General features: G+C 51.0%; 1 protein-coding gene across 2 annotated transcripts in view; it reads right to left on the minus strand.

Annotated features, from left to right (window-relative positions):
* The window catches only part of NDRG2 (NDRG family member 2), a 72,733-nt gene extending 66,942 nt beyond the window's left edge, over nucleotides 1-5,791 (minus strand). For both annotated transcript variants that reach the window (XM_063913441.1, XM_063913440.1), the window contains exon 1: nucleotides 5,684-5,791. The gene's annotated coding sequence lies outside the window, so the exon portion shown is untranslated. The remainder of the gene's footprint in view (nucleotides 1-5,683) is intronic.
* Nucleotides 5,792-9,741: the final 3,950 nt, after the last annotated feature.

The raw sequence follows: 9,741 nt of genomic DNA on the forward strand, positions 1-9,741 counted from the left end.
ACCATGTGCACTGTAGGGGAGGCAGATATAACATTTGCAGAGAGTTAGATTTGGGTGGGTTATTTTATTTCTGTGCAAGGTAAATACTGGCTGCTTTATTTTTACACTGCAAATTAGATTGCAGATTGAACACACCACACCCAAATCTAACTCTCTCAGCACATGTTATATCTGCCTCCCCTGCAGTGCACATGGTTTTGCCCAGTTGCTAACAGAATTCCTGCTGCGATCAACTTGGAATTACCCCCTATGGCAGGTGTGGCAGTGACTCACCTGCCTATCTTTTCTGATCACAACTCACCAAATGTCCAGCAGTGTATACTTCAGCACCTGTGTATAATGCCCACATGAACCCTTGGGCTCATATATTGTGTAAATCTAGCTCTGGTACTAGCCAGTGCCTCACCGCACATCCCTGCTCTGAAGGTGTCCCATGGTTTCAGACACCAATATGTTAGCAGCAGATCCGTTATGCCCTGTATGTTGCGAGGTGACTCCTCCATGGCTTGGTCTTGTTTATCCAGCACATTGCACAGATACTTGATTGTATTGAGATCTGGAGAATTTTGAGGTCAACACCTTGAATGCTTGTCACAATTCTCAAACCATTTCTGAACAATTTTTGCAGTGTGGCCGCGGTCATTATCCTCCTGAAAGAGGCCACTGCCATCAGAGAATACCACTGCCATGAAGGAGTGTACTTGATCTGCAGCAAATGTTTAGGTAGGTGGTACATAAAGTAACTTCCACATGAATGCCAAGACACGTTTCCCTATGGAACGTTGGCAAGAGCATCACACTGCCTCCACCAGCTTGCCTTCTTCCCATAGTACATCCTGGTGCCATGTTTTCCCCAGGTAAAATGACGCACGTGCACCTGGCCATCCACAAAATTTAATGGAAAACATTCATCAGAGTGGGTTTCCTTCTTCCACTGCTTCATGGTCCAGTTCTTTGTAGGTGATTTTGGCTGTAGACAGGGTCATGGCACTCCGTCCGGTCAGCAGCTACAAAGCAAGTTGCGATGCACTGTTTGTTTTGACACCTTTCTGTCATTATATGGGGGAGTGAGGCTGGACTGCACACCCCAATTCTAAACATAAGAGGTGCTACCATGCTTAGACTTGTAATGCCACACAGACATAAACAAGAGAAAATGCAGGTGCACCTTTCTATCATTGCCCGCACAAACTTTTTCAGCAATTTGTGCCTCAGTAGCTTTTCTGTGGGACTGGAAAAACCGTCTAGCCTTCACTTACCGAACGCAGTAATGAACCATGGATGCCCATGACCCAGTCGCCGGTTCACCAGTTCTCCTACCTTGTACCACTTTTGGTAGGTACTAACCACTGCATATCACAAACACCTCATAAGACCTGCCATTATGGAGATGCTCTGACCCAGTGGTCTAGCCATCACAATTTGGCCCTTGTCAAAGTGGCTCAGTTCCTTAGACTTGCCTGTTTTTCCTACTTCCAACATATTAACATCAAGAGCTGACTTTTCGCACACACACACATATATATATATATTTTTATTACACACACACACGTACAAATATACCATTCTAAATTGGTTATAATGTAAACCCCAGTAAACCATTAACAGGTTCCGGTCTGAAGGTCGACAATGTTTAGGTCGACCACTATAGCTCGACAGTCACTAGGTCTACAGGGTTGGAAGGTCGACATGTGCTAGGGTCGACAGGTCACAAGGTCGACATGAGTTTTCAGTTTTTTTGTTAATTTTTTAACTTTTTCACATTTAATGATCTACGTAGACTACGAATGGAACGGTAATCTGTGCCGAGTGAAGCGAGGCACCTTGCCCGAAGCATGGCGAGGGGACACGGCGCACTAATTGTGGATCCCGGTCACTCTACAAAGAAAACGACCAAAAAACAAACAAACCTCATGTCGACCTTTTGACCTGTCGACCTTCCAACCCTGTTGACCTAGTGACTGTCGACCTATAGTGGTCGACCTAAACACTGTCGATCTAATGATCCACACCCACCAATAACACCAGACATGCAGGAAAACCTAAATAGACCATGTATTATCAGGCCGAGTGGTATTCATGTGACCGCCGGTCAGCTGACCGACAGTCACATGACCTCCTCCACCAGCCCGACGGGTCACTGTCCCGATGGTCGGCATGCCGACCAACAGGGACTATTTCCACTCGTGGGTGTCCACGACACCCATAGAGTGGGAATAGAACCCGTGGCGACCGCAGGTCGCCACCGAGCCCGCAGCGTGGCGAGCCCGCAAGGGGCTTGCTGCACTCGCCCCTCCCCGCCGGGATCCCGGCGTCGGTAAGCTGACCGGCGCAGGCCCTTAATGGGATGTTTTTATCAACACATGTAATGAATGACACGCCTTAAGCAAGGATATAGCTTTATGTGCCCAGGGCTGCTGATTGGGAAACGCTGTGTACCTCTCTCACTCTTCCCCAGCCGTCATCTATCAGTTATTACTAATACAATCCAGTCGATAGAGAGTACAGCAATGACATAGTTTCTCCCTTTTCATCAAGCTATGTTCTTGCCACAAATGGGTTCTCACATTAACTCCCCTTTAAATAATGGTATGTCCCTGCCAGCTTGGGTTGGAGCTGTGGCAGGGATCCCAGGAGTTACGCAGCTTTTGCCCTTCACATCTTGAAGGTCATGAGATCAGTCCCATGAGACACAAAAACAGGCCTAAAATGACATCTACATATGAAAGCACATACACAAACTAGTAAATATTAAAAAAGAAACCCTGATCTAGAGGCACATTTTATAGGTAAGTTACCAGATCGACCATGAAAAGCCAGGCACATATGAAAGACAGACTGCATTACTTCCCCTTGCTGCAGTTCTTACTATGTAGCTTGCATGAGAATTAGATGCAAGGTGTTTTTCATGTGTCTGGATTTATATAGCTTATCTGATAACACTGATCATAAGTATTCACAGCACACATCTATTTACATATACACCAACAGTTATGTATGTGCTTAGAATGTACTATATGTGCATTGGTATGTACTGGCAAATGTACGCTACACTTCAATGTGGAAAACTCCTACAGCCATTTAATGGGAAGATTGTTATTTTTATTAATGACAAGGGTACTTCCATAGATGAGACCTCATGTAAAATTCTGTGGTCAGAATCGTGTTTTGAAAGTGCTATATATACACGGTTTCTTATTGTTTGATTAGCAATTAATAGTTTATTTATTTATGAACAAACAAACAAACCAAAAAAAAGGTAAACAACTTCAGGCAGTACAGTTATTTTACAATATAACTAACTACACAGCAATGTGATTGCTTTAATGTTGTTCAATTTGTAGAGAAATTTGCTTTGTGAATGACGCTTAGCAAGTATAACAAGACTGATTGAGGTATGTGCTATTTCAGTACAGAACTAGTCCAATCCAGCTACTAGCTGGAAAAACCCACCACTCCCTGCTACTTTTTGATCAGTCTTTTCTAATTTAATGTATTCTGGAAATATATATATATATATATATATATATATATATATATATATATATATATATATATATATATATATATATATTATATATATATTTTTTTTTTTTCAAAGATTGATAGGAAAACCAGCAAATTAATTTATTAGCCAACTTCAAATGAAAACAGATGGGAAAGGGGGGCATAAGTGGAAGGACCAATCACGAACCTCAAAGGTCTTCGAGCTTTCACAGCCCTGCACTTTAACCTTTTACTATATAAATATCTTCCACTGTTGTTGTGTTTTTTTTTACTCATTAGGAACAAAGACTTGCAAAACTGTCAACACTGTACTGCAAGATTTGTCTTGTTCTGCATTGAGCCATGAAATTATACATGTTCTGCCATCATCATTTTGCTTTAAACTTAGCCCAGCTCTTCCTCAACCTCACCACCAAAGAAGAATAAATTGATGACGGTCATTTCAGATTACGTTGTAGACCATAAATTCTTAAATATTAAATTTACAAATGAGGAAGTGAGCCTGTTGCCTCTACCAACATTAAACTAAACAAGATTTACAAGAAATAGTGCCACAAAACCTCTAATGTCGTTAAGAAAAAAAAACAACTAAACGTACTAGATTGAAAGCCTAAATAATGGCAGCTCTGTAATTTTATTCTTGACAGTAGGAATAAGAAAAAAACATTGGAAACCAATTTTGTCTAAGCCTTTATATTTTAACCATAATTTATGTAGTTGTTCCTTGCAGTCTCATGGCAGTATTTAATCTGAAGCTCCTTCATAGCACATGATAAATGATCACTGCAAAATTGTATGTCCAAGACCAGTGTATTTTGTTGGTGTACAGTGACTACTTGCTTAACAGTTGACTAGCTGTCATCTATGTGCGCTATGTCTTCCTACCTAGCTTAGGAAGGCCCAGCGCAAACCAGTATCTTCCTGCTGGTCTTCTACATATAGTGTACACAGCTGCCAACACAAGTTCACTACTTAGTCTAACAATAGTTGCAAGTGACAATTTTCCTCAAATCCAGACTACAATTTAGACAAACATCATATAGGTGATAGTACACAGGCGTTACTACAATAAATAGTATTAAAACATTTAAGTAATCTCAACATCACTACGCATGGGACACACATAAGCATATTCTAATGTGTTTTGATAATACTTTCACTTCCAGAATAATTTATACAGCAAAAGTTCCTGGATATTTGCATTTTTTTAGCCTGAATTTGTATGTTTTAATACTAATACTGTATTGGACGCAAGTTAGCAGGGGAACACCCAGTGGCCCATTCTTCTAGCATGTCACAAAAATACACAGAATAAAGTAGCTGAGCAAATATTGACATTTCTTCCACTGGCATAGCTATGGCATATGATGGTGTGTGTGGCATAGGCTGGCTATGTGATGCTCTCCTAGTAGGGGCCATGTACATTGGCGCATAGTGGAAGTGTGATGATTGCAGACTGTTGTGTTGTTACTACACGTGGAGTGATAGGAGGGGTCAGGGATGTTTGTGAGTGTGGCTAGAAGCATTGTGGGAGGGATTACACTGATGTGGAAGGAGTGACAGTAGCTGGGAACACGGTGTCTGGAAATATAGACATATTATATAATTAGTACCATCTCACTATGTGATGTTTTGTAGAGTGTGACAATGTGTAAGTGCAGAGAGCTGCCTGTATGCTGCACACAGGACTCGGAGTAGCACATAGAGCGCGGATGCTGCGAGACCAGAGCGCTGCCTAGCAGGCGAGCCAGCGGACAGCACGGCAGAGCGCAGTGACCGTACACACAAGGACGCTGCACACGGCGCGCACATAACTGTCAACCACAACATGCACAGCAGCCATCTGCCATGTGCAGTGTGACAACAAGAGACAGACACATCACACATGCAGGCCATCTGTCACATAGAGAGACCAAATACCTACAGATAAAACGCAGACGACGTCCCCACCAAGCTGCGCTGCACGGCTCATGCGACAACAGCCTACTAGCCACACACAGCATTGCACACACCATCACACAGCTACACACAGGGCACACCGATCACCAGCATGATACATGTACGGCTCCGGGGAGGGTGATACATACAGCCAGGCCATGCACACAGCAGAGGGAGCGCTGGGGGAATGCACACAGCTTAGCCCGGGGTGGCACAGCATCTTTCTGGGGACACTCACTGTGATCTGGGCTGCTTTCTCTGTAACTCGCCCTTGCCTCCTGGGTCCTTTCTGTGCAGCTGTCTGAAAGATCTGAGGCGAGACTGCCAGACAAAGGCACATTGACACTCCCAGAGAAAGAGACAGCACGGGGCGGGGCTGTAGGGGGAGGTCTGCCGAGAGACTGCTGCGAGACTGGAGGGGAGACACTGTCCTGGCGCGCAGACGCGTCAGAGAGTTGATGGGGGGCACTGAATATGAGACAGCCCGACAACAGCATGTATAGGGAGACATGAGGAGACTGTCCGCAGCCATCCGACAACTGCAGTGAGCAGGGACCATGAGACAGCCAGGGGAGGAGAGGAGAAGTGCAGCTTATGGGGGAACCCAATTCTTCCGCATGTGACAAGAAGCTGCAGCTGTATGAGACCTGGCTGGGAGAGCCTGAGAGACATGCTGCAGCTGAGGATGGAGGGCAGTGCACGGCTGGCTGGCAGCAGGCACTGTGTGAGGGGGGTGAAGGCAGCAGCTAGGGCATGAGACTCGCACATCAATAGGCAGCTTTTTAAAGGGTTGCTTAGGAGACTGTGCTCACAAATGGGTTATGTCTGTATAAGATTAGTAGGAATGGTAACTGTTCTGTGGAAAGCAGGTCAGGCGGACAGATCTAACAGTGCTCACGATAAAGGATTCGACTTTTTGCAGAGAAGTACTCACAGTAAACACATTTCCTACTAGAATGTCCTCCGCCACTGCGTTATTTCATGGTGACAAATGTTCTGTACTCTAAAGAGCGCTGTAACATTCTGTATGTGGCAGCATGGGGTATTAGTTGTTGACAGGAGGAATGTTCGAGTGAGAGAAGCGGTCTATGAATGGTACCCGGGTGGTAGGTCGTAAGTACTTGGGTCAACAGTCAATAGGTCGGCCACTATTGGTCGACATGGACAAGGTCAACATGAGAAAAAGGTTTACACTTAAAAGGTCAACATGAGTTTTTCACAATTTATTTGTTTTACTTTTTCATACTTTTGCATCCACATGGACAACGATTAGGAATAGTAACTTGTGCCGAGCGCCGCGGCAGCGGAGCGAGGCACCGTTCCTTCAGCATGAGCCATGCAAGGGGATGCGGTGCACTAATTGGGGTTCCTTGTCATGTTACAGACAATACAACACCAAAAACATTTTAAAAAAAACTCTTTTCGACCTTTACATGTGTCGACCTGCCCTCTGTGTTGACCTTTCCACAGTGTCAGCCTTTTTCCCATGTCAACTTTGTCCATGTCAACCAATAGTGGTCGACCTTATCCAGGTCAACCCATTGATCCATAACCCATTGCATTGCACATAACAACATATTAATATGTCATATTGGAAGTTTTACTCTCTCTACAAATCATTGGTATGGTATCACTTTGAAGATAAAATAAATATTCCATCAAAGTATACTACTTGGCTTTAATTAAATCAGTAAAACCAAAATGTTATCATATTATCTCCTATATAATAGCCCAGATCTGTGACTTTGTGATTCATTTGCTAACGCTGGGCGGAGTCACAGTCACAGATCTGGGATCTGGGTGGCTGGATGCAGGCCAGGAACAGTCCCCTCCCTCGGTCCGCCCATCCCCGCCCAGTCCCCTCCCAATCTCCGCCCACTCTCCTCTCTCCCCCCTCCCCGTACACTCCCTGCACCCTGGTGACACTGCAGCCGCTGACTGCTCAGCTGCCGCACAGTCCGGAGGAGAATGCCGCGGACGACCACTGACTGCTGCCCCCTCCCACCTGCGGCACCCACAGCCTTCACAACATCCGCCACCCACCCGCGGAACACGCCCCGCACCCTCCGACCCGCGGCACCCACACCTGCAGCACCCCCCACTTGCGGCACTCACTCCCCCACCATGGCACACACATCTGCAGCTCCCCGTCCCGCGGCACTCCCGCCCCTCCCCCACCCATAGCAACCACATCTGCAGCACCCCCCCCGCCCCCCTCCCGTGGCACTACCGCCCCTCCCCCACCCATAGCAGCCACATCTGCAGCACCCCCCACCCCTCCCCCACCCGCAGCACTCTCGCCCCACCCGCGGCCCTCCCGCCCCCTCCCCCACCCATAGCACCCACATCTGCAGCACCCCCTGCCCCTCCCCCACTTGCGGCACTACCGCCCCTCCCCCACCCGCGACACTCCCACCCCCTCCCCCACTGATAAGAAAGGTGTTTCACCACAGGTGATGGCAATCATACATTACCAGGAAAGTCCAGGAACTGAGCATTTTCTCCCTCATGGAGAGGGTCAGGTAGGCAAGTATACCATAGCAGCCACATCTGCAGCACCCCCCACCCCTCCCCCACCAGCGGCACTCCCGCCCCTCCCCCACCAGCAGCAGATGCCCCTCCCCCACCCACGGCATTCCCGCCCCTCCCCCACCTGCAGCACACGCCCCTCCCCCACCCACGGCACTCCCTCCCCCACCCGTAGCACCCACACCTGCAGCACCACCCGCCGCACTCCCGCACCCTCCCCCATCCGCAGCACCCCTTGCCCCTCCCCCTCCCGCGGCACACACAGCACCCACCACATCTGTCTCGCACCCACGGTACACGCCCCTCCCCCACCCACACCACTCCCACCTCCTACCCCACCTGTAGCACCCACAAACCGCGCCGCCCCCCTCCTCTCACACCCGTGGCACCCCCGCCCCTCCCCCACCCCCGTACCCACCTCTCCCCCCCTACACCCCCGCACCTCCCCAACCCCATACCCATATCCACCTCTCCACCCCCCCACCCCCGCACCTTCCCCACCCGCGGCACCCACAGCATCCATCACATCTGCCCCCCACTCACGGCACATGCCCCCCCCCCGCCCGCTGCACCCCCTCCCCCATTCGCAGCACCCCCGCACCTCCCCCATCCCATACCTACCGCTACACCCCCGCACCCTCCACCCCACCTGCCCCTCCCCCACCCGCTGCACCCACAGCATCCACCACATCCCCCCACCCGCGGCACATGCCCCTCCCCCACACGTAGCTAACACCACCCCTCCCCCACCCGCGGCACCCCCATACCCACCTCTCCCCCCATACACCACCGCTCCCTCCACCCTTCCTGCCCCGCCCCTCCCCCACCCGCGGCACCCACCACATTCGCCCCCCACCCGCGGTACTCCCGCCCCCTCCCCCGCACCACCCCCTCCCCTGCCCGCAGCGCATACAGACCCCACCACACCCCTTCAGCTGCACCTCCCCTGCAGCTGCACCTCCCCCACCCCCATACCCACCTCTCCCCCGCACCCTCCACCCCTCCCGCGGCACCCACAGCATTCACCACATCCGCCCCCCACCCACGGCACACGCCCCTCCCCCGCGCGCTGCACTCCTGCCCTCTCCCCCACCCGCAGCACCTCCCCCACCCCCATACCCACCTCTCCCCCCCCGCTGCACCCTCCACCCCACCCGCGGCACCTACCACATCCATCCCCCACCCACAGCACATGCCCCTCCCCCACCCGTAGCACCCACAACCCGCGGCACCCCCTGCCCCTCCCCCACCCGCGGCACTCCCACCACTCCCCCAGCTACACCCCCACACCATAAAACCCGCCCGCCCCTCCCCCACCCGCGACATCCGCCTCGCACCCCCTACCCCACCCGTAGCACCCGCAGCACCCCCCACACCCACGGCACTTCCGCCCCCACCCGCAGCACCCACCGCCCCTCCTCCACCCACGGCACCCACCACATCCGTCCCCCGCACATACCCCTCCCCCACCCGCGGCACTCCCGCCCCCTCCCCCACCCGTATCACCCACAAACCCCAAACCGCCCCTCCCCCACCCGCAGTACCCCCGCACCTCCCCCACCTCTCCCCCCGCTACAGCCCCGCACCCTCCCCCAACCCACCCCCGCCCCCCGCACCTCCCCCCCCACCGCGGCACACACAGCATCCACCACATCCACCCCACCCGCGGAACACGCCCTTCCCCCACCCGTAGCACCCACACCCGCAGCACCCATCACCCCTCCCCCACCCCCGGCACCCCCGCACCCCTATACCCACCTCTCCCCC

The sequence above is a fragment of the Pseudophryne corroboree genome, chromosome 1 (assembly GCF_028390025.1).
Source record: "Pseudophryne corroboree isolate aPseCor3 chromosome 1, aPseCor3.hap2, whole genome shotgun sequence".
NCBI lineage: Eukaryota > Metazoa > Chordata > Amphibia > Anura > Myobatrachidae > Pseudophryne > Pseudophryne corroboree.